This window comes from Coptis chinensis, chromosome 2, assembly GCF_015680905.1.
Source record: "Coptis chinensis isolate HL-2020 chromosome 2, ASM1568090v1, whole genome shotgun sequence".
Classification (NCBI taxonomy): Eukaryota; Viridiplantae; Streptophyta; class Magnoliopsida; order Ranunculales; family Ranunculaceae; genus Coptis; species Coptis chinensis.
Genome location: NC_141457.1, coordinates 7,930,377 through 7,948,134, shown reverse-complemented (window position 1 = coordinate 7,948,134; position 17,758 = coordinate 7,930,377). Strand labels below are relative to the sequence as shown.

Sequence of the window (17,758 nt, the reverse complement as noted above, 5' to 3'; positions counted from 1 at the left end):
TTCTCTTCATTACTCAAAGACATGTTCTTTTTCCTTCAACGTCTCAACTTGGAATCATTGCTGACCAAAACCCAGGTCAGTTTAGTTTCTTCAAGAATTTTCATATTCATTTATTTTGCTCTTCTATTTAATTATGTTAATTACTGTGTTTCCATATGTGTATAACAGATAATTGGTAAAGTAAGGTTGGAATTTCAGTGTTTGAATTTCACTGCTGGGGTTTTTAGCTGGTATATAAATCTGTAGATTTGGGTAAGTTGGGGACAGTGGGTTTCAAGTACTGAAAATTTATTTGTTTGTATAAGGTATAATTGTTGATGAATAAGGTCTAAGAAAATTTATTTGTGTGTAGAGACGTGGATTTAGTTCAAAGATTTGGAGCTGCTACCGCTCGTGAAGTGCGTGCAACTTGTGTACATTATACTTTTGCAGCTTGTGTTGCTGTAAGTTTGTTATGAATTGAACCACTCTCTTAGTTTGATGTTTATTATTATTATTTTGTATCCCTATTTTTGCTTAATGTATTGTTAGTGGATACTACTGCAAAATGAGCAATTGGTTTAGGTAGTTCTCTGTAGTATATAAACATAATAGCCGAACTTTTCATATAGGATTATTGGATGATGGCATAAGACAGTTCGGCTTGCACTATCATCATAATGACACTTTGTATAAAATTTTATAATTCAAAATTAATCACCATTGGATCATCTTTGGGTTGAAACGCATAATCATATGCATATTCGTATCTGACAGGTATACCGTATATATGAGAAGAGCTAGTTGACATGTTATATTGTTTTCTTATCAGCAATCTTTAATCAGTAGAACTCTTTAACAATGCTGCATTGTTAAAATGATTTTTAATGAGCTAGGATATAAAAAATAGAAACATCTCAAGCAGTTCGGTTCGGCTACAAGAAACTAAGCATTATACCCCAATGCCACTTCGCAGAATCTATGTTCAGTCTTGAATCTATGACCGACGATCAATCGTGCATTTCAGAAACGGCGTCATTTTTAAATTCTACACTCTTACCCGATTAACAATAAAAAGCCAACTAGATTTATAGACATGGCACTTCTTATTTTCACACATTCTCTCTTGTAGAGCATGGTTTGCTTCAACTATCAGCTCATAACTTATCATCCAATAGGATCGTGATGCTCAGTCACAATTGCTACTCCAACATCATCCTTGTGCTCCCAAACTTTTAAAATATGGATCTCAAGGCATCAGAATTGAGATCCATGAGCAGTCTTAGCTCAACCATGATAAAATCCATTGGACTCGAAGAAGCTCTGTGGATTTAAATATACCAATATTGTGTTGATTTCTTCTCAAGTCTAATCATTTAACTATACATCCATCATATACAGACATGATGTGCATATATCAAATATTATGTTTGAGTTTAACTGATTCTTTTGTTGATGTATATGCAGATAGACTCAAGCGATGAGGAGCTTCCTGCAGAGGAGGAAGCGGAGGTGCTAAGGGTTCAAAAAGAGAAGGCAAAGTCATACTCATTGGAAGACTTTGGCCAAGACAACAGTGACCAAGAGGAGAGTGATTCTGATGAGGAAAAGGCCCAAGAGGTGAATTTGAATTTGAATTTGCTATTATGTAGTTCTTTGTGATATTAGCTTCCTGATTGCTGGCTCCTTTCTTTTCGCTTGTCTTTAGAAGATGTCTGGAAGATAAGTAAAGAACCTGGAAAGAGACTTCCTATATATAATCTGCCTCCTTTTTCTACAGGGTATCTTGCCTAAAACTAGAAGCAGATTGAAACGCCTTAAAGAAAAAGGAGCTGAAGATGACACAGGCATAGCTTATGAGGACAAGAAAGACCTGAATGCATTGTTGAGAGAAGAACAAATGGATGTTGTGTATAGCTAAGCTTTTCTTCAAGCTGTTCTGTTGTTCGTGATTTTTTAATGGATCCTTTAGCTTAATAGAACTGCCGTCCTCTGTCAGTTCATTGTTGTATTCAACTCCTTTCGCTGTTTTAATTTTTTTTTTGCCTCGGTCTTGTTTGTTTTTTCTTAATCTGAAAAATGCGAGTTGTATACGTGGGTTGTTTTTTCCCCATCCGAATGAAAACATCTTACATATGGTTTCTTTGTGTTACATATATTTTTTAAACAGTTCTGCTCCAGAACTTGTTGGCTACTATCGAATCGAAAAGATGCTCTCGAGCAACTTGAAAACAAAGTTAATCCACTTATAAGCAAGGTATTTCCCTTTGCATCAAGCATCATTTTCTGCAAAGAAAAAATTTTCTATGATGGAGATCCACCCCTAAAGGTTGGAAAGAAATGTTAGATCCATTGCTTTTAGGAGCTTGTTAAAGCTCTGTGCCATTTTGGTGTCCAGTATAGTGGTTCATAAGTTGAAACCATTAAATAGTCGAACCCTGAACCTTTAGTTGCATTCAACACAGTTGTCTCAACAGGATTATGTTCATATTTCTTTTGTGTAGCTTCCATAGTACCCTTCTTTCTATATTGAAGTCAGGTGTAATTGCAGGTGACAAAGGGTAATGACAGTACCAAGGGAGGGATGCGGTATTTGGAGACAAAACAACAACTTTTGTTGGCCTATTGCCAAGCTATTAGCTTTTATCTTCTTCTCAAGTCCGAGGGTCATTCAGTCCGTGATCATCCAGTTATAGCTCGTCTGGTGGAGATCAAGAACTTGTTGGACAAGGTCTTGTCTTCTAAATTAAGTTTGCTGTTTTCCTTTTGGGAAAAATGATTCTATAGCTAGAAAGTTTGGCTCTGATAGCTTTCTAAACTTGAAATTTTTTGCCACACGTTTCACTGACAGATGAAACAGTTTGACGATAATTTCCTTCAGAACTTGAAGAGATTATAAATGACCATGGGACTAAATCAGGAGCCAAGCTGATCGAAGAAATTGATGCATTGGCATCTGAACCTGTAAGCTTAAGTGACTCACACTCGTCTCTCTCGGTCAAAAGAAGTAAAGAATCTATGGTATTTATCTATCTTGAATTTACTGCGAGAAATATTATTGGTGATTTTTATTAAGTGGCAATAATTAGTTAGTTAAAGTCCTTTAAGCTTGATCAAAACAGTTTTGAAAAAACTGCAGCCTCGGGAAAAAGTTGAGGTGGTTAATGGTGGCATTTCAGAGGGGAAGGAGAACAAACATGAGAAATGCAAGAGACAGGTTTATAATGACTTTGACTATCATTTACATCTCCAGTTCTTACTCCCATCTTCGCTGTCCCCTTTGTCTCCCAATCCCACACGTCTGCTTGCTATTACTGCTTCTAGTTTAGTTCCATGCTTGATTTGTTGGATTATTAATATACATTGCACTATTAGGTTGGTTCACAAAGCATGGAGATGCTGAAAGTAAGGGCAAGTCTTGAGGAAAAACTGAAACGAAGGGGAATTTTTTAGCTCTATAACAAACAAGTTGGATATAAACCAGAAGTTGCATTCAAGGTATACTTTTTCAGCAGATGAGCCAACATTTGCTTTGTGTATTTGAGAGTAATTTAATACTAAAACTTCTTTTCTTGGATAGGCGGCTTGAAACACTAGATGATTTTAGTGATGAGGTCATGGACAAGGATAGTGGAAATGCTAACCTGAGTAATGGGCGTTCAAGTTCAATGCATTCGACTAAACTTTTGAAAGTGGTAGCTCCAAAGTTGAATAAATTAAAGGTAAATAATCAGTTGGTTTTTAGCTGAGAGACTGAGAAGAGTTTAATGATGATTTAATTTAACCCAATCAGCTCACTTTTCTTCCATTTAAAATCGTTATGGAATCCTAGAAAATGTGGTATGTTTTGTTGGTGTCTCTCCTTTATTTGATCACTATTGTTTTGTTGCTTTGAAAAACTAGCACCTGATTAAAGACTTGCCGTTAAAGACTTGCCGCGATGGTTCTCCTGGCCATTTAGTGTCTTGTACAGTTGTACTTGTATTATAAGGCTATTCATATGATATATGACTAGGCTGACATTACCGAGTTTATCAAAGTGGTTTCTAATAAAAGTCTATTTTTCAGCTCCCATAGTTTTGAGTCATTGTCATTTTGTAATTTTAACTAAACCTACTTGTTTTACCGCATTACAAGGGCCATATTATTGTGGTGCTGGTGCTGACAAAGCCTTTGGGTGTGACATCATTGATTCGCATTACAAAGCCTGCCTTCTATGCAGGTATCAACATCAGCGGAATCAATGGAGAAGTGATGCCAGGACAAGTATTATTATTGATATTTTGTCCTCTATTTCCTTTGTTGCTTTCTACGTACCTTGTAATTTTATATATATTTTATAGCTCAACCACGATTCTTTCAAGATGATGAGGATGAATGAAAATGGTGATTTTGAGGTGTAGGATGGTTAGGGGAGTTTTGCTAGGTTTGTTGATAGCAGGTGAAATGACCTAGGAATTAAAATATCAATATTTAAAAAAATAAAATAAATAACTCTGCCACGTTCTATAGCCGTCGCAAAAGCACTTCTTCCCACGGTCGTTCACTTTACCCACGGTCACATAACAACCAGCCAAAACCCAAAATTCACGACACAAACAACAAATCCCATGAACCAAAACCGGAGGAAATATCTTTTCCCAAAGGCCCTAACAGCTGGTAAAACTAATCTTTCCCCACAGACTAAAACCGTGGGAAATACTGACCTTTTTCGACGGCCTTAACTACAATTTTATGTCGTGGCAATACCGATGCAAAGACCGTCGCTATTGGTGGGTTTTACCGATGGTCATGATTGTCGGCAGACTATTTTCGACGCACAAAAAGCCCACGGTCTTTCGACAGTCCAAAATCGTGGGAAAAGGGTTTTGGACCGTGGCGTAAAACCTGTTTTCTTGTAGTGGCATTGATACAGGTATAGTGTGTGATATTCTATATAGGCGTGTGTATTGACGTTTGTGATAGATAACGTTAGATGGTTTTCTCTTACCAGGCTTTAATCTCATGCAAGGCTAAGTCTAATATGAAAGAAACACTAACAGCAGTCAAACAATCCTGATATATTAGAATTAAAACTCCTCTGACAGAAGAGACGAGGAGTGAAAGAAGTAGTACCTGAATGCCTTCTTGCTACGCGCATGAATAATGTCTTTTATATGCAATCTCAGTGTAAAGAAGAGGTTTGGAATACTGAATAAAAACTAACTTGAACGAAAAGAGAGTCTGTAACTAACCTGTGAATCGGGTTTTCTTCAGTAGGGGCACAGGCGTGCTCAAATATAAGGCCACAAGGGCGCGTGCGCACATTGTGATATTTTTTAGCACCAAGCTTTTGGGTGTTTCCTTAATAAGTTGGGCCTTTAAATTTAAAACAAAATAGGAAATAAACTTACTGGAAGATAGGCGCGGGAGCGCTCAGAAACAACGTAGATAGGGCGTGCTGAGTACAATTGTGAAAATTTCCAGTAGACTTCTAGGAACAATTTTCTATTTTTTTGGAAAAAGTAAACATAGTGAGAACACAACAATCGGGTGGGTGGGTGAAGTGGGATATTGGTAGAATTGAAAACACAAAGGGAAACTATTCAAAACACAATTAAGATGGTAGCAGCGCCATTTGACAGTCCTAAAATAACACGTTTCTATCCTAACGAATAGTGATTTTGCTAGGAATAAGAAGACTAAATTATTCTACAATTAGATCAAATTCCTACTCTCAATTATCATGCAATAACTTGAGTAAAGATTCGTTCCACTCCTAATTTCTTAGAACGTAATAATTTCACTAACTTAAACAATTCCACAATATTAATGAGAGCAATGTTTTTAATAATTCTAATATGTGAGAATAACTAATTAAGATATTCTAAATTATACTATGGCAATTAAATACGTAAATGTGAATGAGAGAAGAAGGGATTAGGGAGATTTGATATCCACCTTGATTAATCCCTAACATGCTATTATAGATTTTTATTGCAATTCAACCCTAATCTTTATGTTTTCATACAAGGTTCAACATAAATGTTAGGTATTTTTATCTCTAGTTATTTATGGCATTTCTAACCAACTAATAATTAGCATGAGAGAAAGTTTAAACCCATTCTCAGGGTGAATGAACTACCCTCTAGATTGAAACTCTTAAAAACAATTATTCTATACTAACACATCAAGTCTTCAACAAAACTTCAGTCAAACCCCTCTAATAGAGGTTTAACTAAGATTCATTAGACTATCATGGAAAACATAATGATAATAAGACAACATAATTAAATAATATAATGAACTTGAATTTTATTAATGGTGGCTAGGTTAAATAACATAAACTAGGTTTACTAAAGAGAAAAACTAAGAGACAAGAGACTAATTACCTAATGGGTGAGAGAGTTAGAGTTTTGCCTTAGTCCTATTTATATATGAGAGGGCTAGGTTTATAATTTCGTGCATGGGCTTTGGAGCTATGTTTTGGGCCACTAAATCAAGGCTAAAACCTAATTACTGAAGTCCAAAAAGGGTTTCTTTGTTGGAAATTATTGCAACAGCCTTTCCGTATATTTTTATTCCTCTGATTGGATCAAAGCCTTTTCCATTAAAAAGCTCTTTTCGATCCGGTCGTTTTGACATACAATAGGCCCAATTCCGAGTTCTACGTCCAAAAATACGACTTATGGAAATTCTATTGATTTTTATGCTCTATTTCTGCCCGCGTTGACTTTGACTTTTCAGCTCTGACTGGGCTTTAAAAAGACTTTTTCTCCTTGAAACTTGGGCTTTAACCATATAACTTCTTAGCAACCAACCTTTGCTCCTTTCTCTTGCAAAAGTGACATATTTGTTCACATAATAGATTCTAAAATTTGAAATACACAAAAGTACGTAAGCAGTACTAACCCTTATTTATTATAAACATAAATGGTCTATATGTAATATTATTAAGGAGTTAAAACTACAGTTTTGGGCTCTTATCTCCATCTTCACTACAGAAGCCGAGTATATTGCAGCCACAGAGTGTTGCAAAGAGATGCTATGAATGAAGATGTTCTTTGATGAACTAGGGCTAAAACAGAAACAATTTATAGTTCTATGTGATAGTCAGAGCACCATCCATTTGAGCAAGAATATGAGTTTTCATTCTAGATCGAAGCATATACATGTGCGTTATCATTGGATTGAAGAAGTTCTCGAAGACAAGCAATTGTGCATTGAGAAGATCCATACCGACAAGAACTGATATAATATAATGACCAAAGTTTTACCAAAATGTAAGTTTGATATTTGTTGTGCTATTGCCGGAATAGTAGCACACTCCTCCAGTTAATTTGGAAATGCATGGAGGTATCCCCCCTCATGGCTCAGGAGGGGGAGATTGTTAAAGTTATCCCTCACATGAGGAAGAAGAAAAAAAAAAGGTATTGTTCGTGTGAAGAAGTCAGAGCGCGTGCGCGTGCTCAGATTGGTCATGCCCAAGGCGCGCCTTTGCCCTTGTCGTGAAAAAGAAGATAGTATTTTTTCAGCCTATCACAAAAAATGTCTACTGGAGTTTGGGAAACTGGAAATATAGAAGGGCGCGCGTGCTCAGATTGGTATTGCCAAGAGCGTGCCCGCGCTTATGCCTAAACATGCTAGGTTCTGATTTTTCTACAGTAAACACGAAATTTCGCAGACGCGCCGAAATTTCAGATTACTATAAAAACAAAAGTTAGATTTTAGAAAACCAAGTCTTATATAAAAATCCAATTTTGTGAGCAACCAAAATTAAGAGAAAACCTTTGCAAAAAAAAAACTTGTAAAGAGAAAGGAGTGATCTAGTAAGTTTGGATAGACTTGAGAGGATTGATTGTAATCTTCCTTCCTATACTTATAAAAAGATTTGCTCTTGTGAAAGTAGGCATCATTGGCCGAACCACGTTACATCTTGTGTTGTGGTATGTTTTACTTTATTTATATTACTATTGTCTGTTTGTGATAGTTATATCCATAGTTTAGGTTTGTAGTTGTTGGTTGTAGTGAAAGATTAGATTTTTTATTGGAGTAATAGATTGTCCAAGTACAAACTATCTTAGTGGAGATCGAGTGGTATCGTTTTCCCTAACAATTAACTCTTATAATTGTTGCTGTTAAGGAATTATTATCATATAAAGTAAGCAAGATGAAGAAGCATAACATAGATAAGATAAGTGGTTTACCTGATGGGGTGTTATTCATCACATCTTATCATACTTTGACATGAAAGTGGTGGTCCAAACAAGCATTCTCTCCAAAAGGTGGAGAAATCTGTGGAAGTCTACTAGCACTCTCAACTTCCAACTCAAAAGACATACTACAGCTCGCTAAAGAACATGAACTGCATTCATGCATTTTGTGTACTGGCTCCGTGACGATTCCAATATACACAACTTTAGCCTTATATATGTAGATAGACTAGTGGAGTTGAGTCATATAGTTTCATGGATCATTGATGCTATTGGTCGAAATGTACAAAAGCTTTCTCTAAAATTGGAAGATCACATTGAATGGCCTCATCAGTTGTTTACTTATAACATCAAGACATTGGATTTGGATTTGGATTTGGATTTGGATTTGTATTTGTGCGACTGCACTTCTGTTAAATTGTCAATTTCTCCATGAGCTCGAATATATATGAAGAGTCAATTCGATTAATATGAGAGAAGGCTCGGGAGAGAAATAGGCGGGACACACCTAGAAATTGGGGTGGAATAATCTCAACACTCCCCTTCAGCGGGACTCACTGAAAATAAATACAGGTGTACACTTTTTTATTTTTTGTGCAACTTTCACTTGACAAGACTTAAATCCGAGACCTTTTATAAACCTGACCTCTAATACCGTGTTAAATTATTAATTTCTCCATAACCTCGAACTCATGTGAAAGATTAATTCTATTAATATGAGAAGAGGCTCAGGAGAGAAATTGGCGGGACATGCTGTGGGTTCATAAAATGAACATAGCCGATATGTCTTGACAAGAATAGTGTTGAAGAAAGTTTATTGTTGTATGTGACTTGCATTAACATTTCAAAAAAAATTGTTGATTGGTTTTCACTTTAATGTGTAATTAGGGGGGGTTAAGATAAAAGTTGTTATGTATTTTTCGGTAGTAATTATAGTTAAATAGTTGTTGAGAAAGTTTGTATATTAATCCTATTTGTTAATTTTGTAATGAAGAGGAGTTTGTTTTAACTGTAAAATTTAAGGGTGAACTAGTGTTACCCCCCTACTAGATGAGACAATTAGGATCCCTAGATGGGAAATTAGGGTCTCCCCACAAATATACACAAAAAAATTCGGTCAACCCATTTTGACTTTTTTTTTGTGTGTATTTAGGGGGAGACCCTAATTTCCCATCTAGTGGGAATCCTAATTGGCTCATCTAGTGGGGCGAATACTAGTTAACCCAAAATTTAATTGGTTTCAAAATGTTTAGAATAATTAAATGATGGTGTTTTTGGAAGTTGTTCACATTTGGGCAAGACTTGAAACCGAGACCTCTTATAAACCTGAGTTCTGATACCATGTTAAATTGACAATTTCTCCATAAACTCGAACTCATGTGAAGAGTTCATTTTATTAATATGAGATAAGAGGATGCTCAGGGAGAGAAATATAACAGGACACACCTAGAAATTGGGGTGGAATAATCTCAATAACTCAATTGGGCTTCTTTTCCCTGTGGTGATTCCAATTGTGTGTGCGTAAGAGTTGCTATGTATTGGAAACTTTGTCCTTAAGACAGTGTTGTGTCAACCATCTTAAAATTTTCAACATATCAACATATCAACTTCTCTACTGAACATGTTAGATTTATTTTATTTTAAAACTGGTTTTTGCAAGGTAAAAATATGTTGCTCAAATCTGGCATCACTCGACATGTCATATGAGTTTGGTGGTGATTATGTATTAGAGAACGTTTCAGTTCCTGCTAATGTGGACATCAATGTATACAACAAATTCAGTCGGAAAATGCATATGATTTTACAAAACCAGAACATATTACGATGGGAGGAATTGTAAACTCCTCCGTAATGCCAATCTCGTAGTTGAGTTTACGATTTCCGATGAGTTTAGATTATTATGAAATGTGTTGGTATTATAGGGAGTTAATTCCAAGTGTGTGTGTGTGTGTTTTAATTGTTTCCTCGTCAATTCGTCGAGAAATGGCATATGCGCCATTGGCTCAATTGTTGTGCAACTGTCCTGCCAAATGCAGGCTCTGTAGCTCGCCTGAGGAGTTTTCAATCGTCTAATTATTTATGCCTATGTGCTCGTGATGAAACCTTTGGAGCATGGTTTCTCCAGAGTCGATTGTGGCTCTATTGTTTATTTCAGCTTGGGGTGGTGATGTTGGGGCTAGGTAGACAGTGATATAGCTACTTAAGTGGACCAAAGTGAAAGTAAGATATGGATATTGAAGAAGCACTTAGGGCATCTCCAATGGGGGGTGTAAAATTACACCTCCATCTAGGCTCCACGTAGGTGCCATTAGGATTTTACACCTCTAATTGTATAGTATTGTATAGCTTATAAATATCCACACTCTATACTCTCCAATGGAAGAGTGTAAAAAAAATAGATTTTAAACTCGGACGTCACTTCAAGTGACGTCTCTCTTTAATTTAAACTGGGACGTCACTTGGAGTGACGTCCGAGTTAAAAAATTACTTTAGAATTAGAAAGGGACGTTACTTCAAGTGACGTCCGAAAATTATTTCACTCAGACATTAGTTCGAGTGTCGCCCGGGTTTTTTATTAACTAATAGCGAGAGGGGGAATTCCCCACCCTCTCTATTAGCTAATACACTATTACCTACGGTATAGCACCCCCATTGGAGAGAGTTTTTTTATATTTGGAGTGTAAAATTTCCACTCTATACGGTTTACACCCCCCATTGGAGATGCCCTTAGAGAAACCAACTAGGTGTCCATAGTTATCCCTTTATATATAACTAGTATACTGCCCTTGTCATACGGCAAGGAAAAGCCCAGTCCATATAATGAAAAGCCCAACCAAAGCCTGCCCAGCAGAAGCCTGACTAAAAAAGCCCAACTGCCCACCAAAAATCGGGCAGCCTTTGTTGACTTTAGTAATAATCCACTACTCTTATTGCCACTTATTATCCTATCCACACCCCATAAGCCTTTAGATCTTCCATGCCATAAGTGGATCCAAAGGATAGGGATTGTTTTTTAGGGCCCACCCTTCCCTAATTTGTTATATAGATTGTTATTATGTTCATCATGTGTCTTTTAAATACTTTAGTATTGTATTGAGTATATCTATTGGAAGTCTGAATAAATTACTTCTTCTCTTACAGTTAAGTGTTCTGTTTCAACAGTGGAGGTGCTAGGACTGGTTAGGTAGGCATGGCATATTGGCATGTCATGCTTTCCTGGACACCTAATTTCTTGGGTTGTGGAGGAGGGACTAGAGCTAGTCCATGTCTTGTTCTTTAAAAGAGTATTAAACTCATCTGTCATCACTTGACGCCATTCAGGATACCTAACATCCTGTGAGTAACAAGTGGGTTCCTCAGTGGAGGAGGTAAGCTGGGCAGCTAGAGCACGAGGAAGAGGGTACCAAGCCGTACCATCACTACAACATAAATGACATTTCCCATCACTTAAAAAGTGATGTCTGTTGCAACCCATTTCACAATTTTTTTTATTTTCATAATTCTCGACTACTTGGTTAGATGCTGAAGGCGAACAATACACCTAATCTGACTTCATCAGCTGAACCCATTTGGGTTGCCTACGTACCCCCTTATCGAGGGATCAAGCTGCACCGTAGTTCTCTCCTCTTTCCACTCTTTTCTATCTCACTCTTGGATTCTCCTCCTCTCTAGGTGTCATCTCCTCTGGTTGTCTCCCTATTCTCCTCTCGTTGTCTCCTCATTCTGGCTCCTCTTATCTAGGTTTCTCCTCCTCTTTCTCCTCCTCCCTAGATGTCGTCACCCTACTCTTCTTCTCAAGATCTCTCCTCCTATTCCTCCTCCTCTCTGGCTGTTGTCTCATCTAGCTGTCGTCTCCTTTGGCCGGCGTCTCCTCTGACCGTCGTCTCCTTTGGCCGCCGTCCCTATGGCCGTCGTCTCCTCTCTTCTCTGCTCTAGATTCCTCCTCCTCTCTTCCTCCTTATCTCGAGACATCATCTCCCTACTCCTCCTCTCTGGCCATCGTCTTCTCCCTTCTCTGCTATAGATATCTCCTCCTCTCTTCCTCCTTATCTCGAGACATCATCTCCCTACTCCTCCTCTCTGGCCGTGGTATACTCGGGCCGTCGTCTACTTTGGCCGTCGTCTCCTCTGGCCGTCGTCTTCTCCCTACTCTGCTATAGATATCTCCTCCTCTCTTCCTCCTTATCTCGAGACATCATCTCCCTACTCCTCCTCTCTGGCCGTCGTATCCTCGGGCCGTCGTCTCCTCTGGCCGTCGTCTTTTCCCTTCTCTGCTAGAGATATCTTCTCCTCTCTTCCTCCTTATCTCGAGACATCATCTCCCTACTCCTCCTCTCTGGCCGTCGTATCCTCGGGCCGTCGTCTCCTTTGGCCGTCGTATCCTCGGGCCGTCATCTCCTTTGGCCGTCGTCTCCTTTGGCCATCGTATACTCGGGCCGTCGTCTCCTTTCGCCGTCGTCTCCTCTAGCCGTCGTCTTCTCCCTTCTCTGCTATAGATATCTCCTCCTCTCTTCCTCTTTATCTCGAGACATCATCTCCCTACTCCTCCTCTCTGGCCGTCGTATCCTCGGGCCGTCGTCTCCTTTGGCCGTCGTCTCCTCTGGCCGTCGTCTTCTCCCTTCTCTGCTAGAGATATCTTCTCCTCTCTTCCTCCTTATCTCGAGACATCATCTCCCTACTCCTCCTCTCTGGCCGTCGTATCCTTTGGCCGTCATCTCCTCTGGCCGTCGTCTCCTCTAGCCGTCGTCTTCTCCCTTCTCTGCTATAGATATCTCCTCCTCTCTTCCTCCTTATCTCGAGACATTCTCTCCCTACTCTCTGGCCGTCGTCTCCTTTGGTCGTCGTCTTCTCTAGCCGTCGTCTTCTCCCTTCTCTGCCATAGATATCTCCTCCTCTCTTCCTCCTTATCTCGAGACATCATCTCCCTACTCCTCTATGGCCGTCGTCTCCTTTGGCCGTCGTCTCCTCTGGCCATCGTCTTCTCCCTTCTCTACTATAGATATCTCCTCCTCTCTTCTTCCTCATCTCGGGACATCATCTCACTACTCCTCTTCCTCTCTGGCCGTCGTCTCCCTGCTCCTCTTCTCTAGATCTTCCCTCCTCTTCCTCCTCCCCTCTGGCCGACGTCTCCATACTCCCCTTCTCTAGATCTCCCCTCCTCTTCCTCCTCCTCTCTGACCGACGTCTCTCTTCTCCTTCTTCTCTAGATCTCCCTCCTCTTCCTCCTCCTCTCGGCGACGTCTCCATACTCCCCTTCTCTAGATTTCCCCTCATCTTCCTCCTCCTCTCTCTCCCGGCGTCTCCATACTCCCCTTCTCTAGATTTCCCTCCTCTTCTCCTCCTCCGGCCGGCCGTCTCCTCTCCGCCGTCGTCTCCACCTCTCAGTTGTCTCCTCCCTCCTCCTCCCCTCCACCTTTCTCTTTTTCTCTCTCTGGTGCCTCTTTCCTCCATTTCTTCTTTCCTCCTTCCCCTCACTCTTTCTCCTCCCTCCCAAGTCCTCCTCTCCTCACTTTTATATCTCCTTTTTAGGTTTACCTCATGGGGCCTAGTAGGGTCTTGGGCCTATTCTCTGGGTCCAATACCTACAAAGGCCCATCTTATGAAAATGGCTATTACAATGTCAAAAGTAGAAGACATCACTTTTGAGAGTGATGTGAATGGTGGCGACGTGAAAAGTCAGGGTTTTCCACATCACTTTTTAAACGATGTCCACAAGCGATGTTACCTCACATCACTTTTTAATTGATGTCCACAAGTGATGTTATAACTTTGCATCACTTTTTAATCGATGTCCACAAGTGATGTTATAATGTTTAACATCACTTTTTAAGTGAAATCAATAAGGCCGATTAATATTACTTAAAAAGTGACGTTTCATTTAGATTCCAAATTACTTGTAAAGTGATGTGAAATAACTCTATAAATCACTTTAAAAGTGATGTCCCATTTATCAAAATAATAAATAAATAATAATAATAAAGCAAAATTGCCAATATCATCCCAATATAATACCATTTGCCTGGTCATTTATCATCAAATAAAGATGAAATGTATCTTAAAATCACATTCATCACACAAATATCATCTCCAATTACAAATATTACACTATATACAAAAAATTGTAACGAGCCAACATATACCAACAAAATCTAATATGCAGTACCGAAATGAGCTAAAGAGAACCACAATCACCCAACCAAGAACTTATCACAGCCTGGCTTGATGCAATCAATTTAATCCAAGAACCTATCACAGCCTAACAAATCACTCTGTTTTTTTTTTCTGCAGTATGAAACATTGTATTAGAAAATCAATGCACATTTTATAAAAGGAAAATAAACAGACGGAACATCCGCATAATATAGTACTTGAATGACAAAGGAAGTTCTACAGAAGATAGTTACTTGTGTTTAAGATCAGGTCCAGCCCTGTGCCAAAATGTATTGGAAATAACTTGTATATTAGAACTTAAAATGAAGTAGACGGAACTCTAAGGACAATATAAACAAGAAACCATGTGTGTTCAACGTTCATTCACTTAATAGAATATATACCCATTCAGTAAGACACTGCTAACCCTTGGGCCTGCTAATATCCACACTTTTCCGTCCTATAACGAAGTTCCACCAAGCCACCCCAAAGGAATAGACATTACCTAGGTAGAGGCAGAAGTGATTAATCAATTTTTCAACGCTTACTGAAGAGCCAGAGTATACACTATAACATAATTTCGAAATGAAAAACAATCTAGCTCACCCTAATGTTCCAATGACTCTCATCTCCACCCCCACTTCTCCATCAGGCTGCCATCTAGCCAGGCAAAAGTCTCCAACCTGTGAAAATGGGAATGCCATATGAGATCCAATTCGATTTCAATATTATAAAATTACAATTCTTTAAGAAGAAGAAAAAAAATGAATTCATACATTTCTTCTTACATAGTTTGAATTTTATTCCCTATCCCCATAAATCAAACCCAAGACCTTGGGCCCAACTTCCCAAGGCTTGACCCGTAGGGCACTGGACTTCATGCATGTAGATACATAAGTGAGACTTTGAACATTGATGCAAACATATGGAAGAATTGACCAGTAAAATGATGATGATAACTATTTTCTCCTGCTTTGGCTTCGATAAATTTTCTTAATAATGGTAATAACCAACCCTTTTAAACTGAGACCACCCCTTCGTGCAAAGACCCTATTTTCACCAACTAGTCGCAAAAGATTAATGGGTATCCAAAAAACCAGAGCATTATCTACATCAATATATTGGATGTGCTTGATAAATGGTTGTTTATCCACAAGCATTAAAGAAATTATAACCCAACACCAATTGTTAGATATGTAAAAAGGCTGAAAACTATGACAACATATAAATTTTTGATTTTAAGATTTTGGTCTCGAATAGAGCAAAAAAACGAAGGAAATTAGATACAACTATGAACTCCTACTAAGTCTATATAAATGAATGAATTCCATACCAAAGCTCAAAATCATGGGTAATGAGGATATTGTTTGGTGATATCACAAAGGATGATGCATCCTACTCTACATTCCTCATGAAGGTATCGCAACCCTCTAGCAGCTCCAACTGCAATTTTTTGTCGTGCAGCCCATTCCAATCTTTGCCGACATTACCTGTATAAAACCTTTTTGTTATGGACCAATTCAAGCAATACACCGAACTTAACTAAGAAAGAGTGATATTCATATAACAGAGGTGACTTTTTCCCATTGACAAAGAAATCTACAAATTTTAATCAGCATACGCAAAATGTGCAGGGACTCATATATATATATATATATATATATATATATATATATATATATATATATATATATCCTGAAGACTAATGGAAAGCAAGTATATAAATGTTGCCAACCAATTTTGGTAAGATATGAATATAGAAGTATATATGCATCCTCAATCTATTATGTGCCTCTCTAATAAGGAAAATCATACCAGAATGCAACATTCTTACACTTGAAGAAGAATTGTCCACAAAATAGTTACATAAGTTCTAAGAATTCTTCAGTATATTTAAGGGATTAAATTAATTGTCATCTTGTAGATCGATAGGTAAACAAGAATCATATCCATTGCAATTTCAACCTAGAAGCCATTGGAGATTCACAAGTAATAACACATTTGTTTATATCCTTAGCCAAAAGATCACACAATTGTATATATATAACGCAATAAATGATAGTAGGACATAGTTCACAAAGCATACATTTTCCAATATTACGACACATAAGACAGGAACTAATCAATCTAGCATATATCTTGCACCACCCCAACCAAGGTTTTCCATAGAATTGGTTAAGGTCTACGGTCTGAGACTGTAAACGATAAGCCGAAGTCATCAAGAAATTTAATCTAGCAATGGGATCTTGGACATTACCTACTGAAAGATTAGCCCAGTAGCTAGCGTGCAGTTTGGCAATGTCAATGCTCCAGTTTTCAGGAATAGTAGGTAAACTGATGTTGTTGTTGTTGTTGGAACTTTGACCTTGAGATGTCACGAAGTTGTTACTGGTAATTGAAATTCAAATATGGGATTGCTATTGTGTTGATTCCCAAAGATTGGTTGATGACATGTTTGTTAGGGCCTGGGTGCTATGGAGACGATCGTTCTTCCAACTCAGCCAACACTTCCAAGGAAGACTTCATGTCATTACTGTGGGAACCACTTGATTCATCAGTCTTTTGAAAGGAACTCAAAACTTCTGTTTGTTCAAGTTATGGGAGCTATCTTGACTATGGTACGGTTTCAATTTGTCCAATCTTCTAGTCTTCTCAAGTGTCCTCTCTTGAAATAGCACGGTCTAAAGATTTCGCTTTAAAGATGACGTTCTGTCCTTCATCAATTTCAGAAACCACATCACATTCAGTACTACAAGATAAACTCTTGGTATCACCAGTACATCGTTCACCAAGCTCATGGATTGCTTCCTCCGCCTGTCTCAGTAACCACTCAACAGTCTTACTAGCCTTTTTGAAACCAAGCGTATCTTGAAGATTGAAGAACTCAGGTCTCACCAAACTTAGACCAGTTGAAGGTGGACTTAGATCTTCACTATCCGTGTCTGAGCAACTATCATCCAGATTCCTGCTTTCTTTTGAAGCTAATGAATCTTCTTTTTTTACGTCTCTACTTATTTTTGGGATGAAAAATGGTGAAGTTCCTGGGTCTGAGCTTGATATTGATGAAGTTCTAGCTTCAGTTGCAGTAAATGGTGTCCCAAGTTCAGGACTACATTCAACAAACATTTTAAATTGGGGGAAGCCAGATTCAAAAGAGTAATTTTTTTCCCTTAAAAACGCCAAACAAGATTGAAAATAATGGAATATAGAAAATAATCTTACTTGTTTACAATATGGTCGGCAAAAATTGGATCTTCTTAGCAAAAATCTTCCGACTCCTCAAATAGAGTGCAAAACATAGCTAGGGTTTGAGAGTAGACGATGATTCTTTCGCTCTCTCTCGAAATCAATAGAAAAATATTCTTCTTTTTGGGGAAACCATGATACTAAGATGGAAAATATTGAGTAATTATGGTTACCCGAGGGATGGGAGAATG

At 38.2% G+C, this 17,758-nt stretch overlaps 2 long non-coding RNA genes and 1 pseudogene across 2 annotated transcripts; 2 read left to right on the top strand and 1 right to left on the bottom strand.

Moving 5' to 3' along the window:
* The first annotated feature begins 350 nt into the window (after nt 1–350).
* LOC147514677 (uncharacterized) lies at nt 351–1,890 on the top strand. The gene is made up of 3 exons (XR_015213257.1): nt 351–443; nt 1,447–1,599; nt 1,760–1,890. It is a non-coding gene; the product is annotated as an uncharacterized LOC147514677 (long non-coding RNA).
* Nucleotides 1,891–2,174: 284 nt separating this feature from the next.
* Nucleotides 2,175–3,696, top strand: LOC147514676 (uncharacterized). The gene is made up of 6 exons (XR_015213256.1): nt 2,175–2,236; nt 2,531–2,710; nt 2,831–3,000; nt 3,119–3,196; nt 3,355–3,477; nt 3,560–3,696. It is a non-coding gene; the product is annotated as an uncharacterized LOC147514676 (long non-coding RNA).
* A 12,568-nt stretch (nt 3,697–16,264) lies between these two features.
* Nucleotides 16,265–17,447, bottom strand: LOC147514675 (uncharacterized; annotated as a pseudogene).
* Between the last annotated feature and the right edge of the window lie 311 nt (nt 17,448–17,758).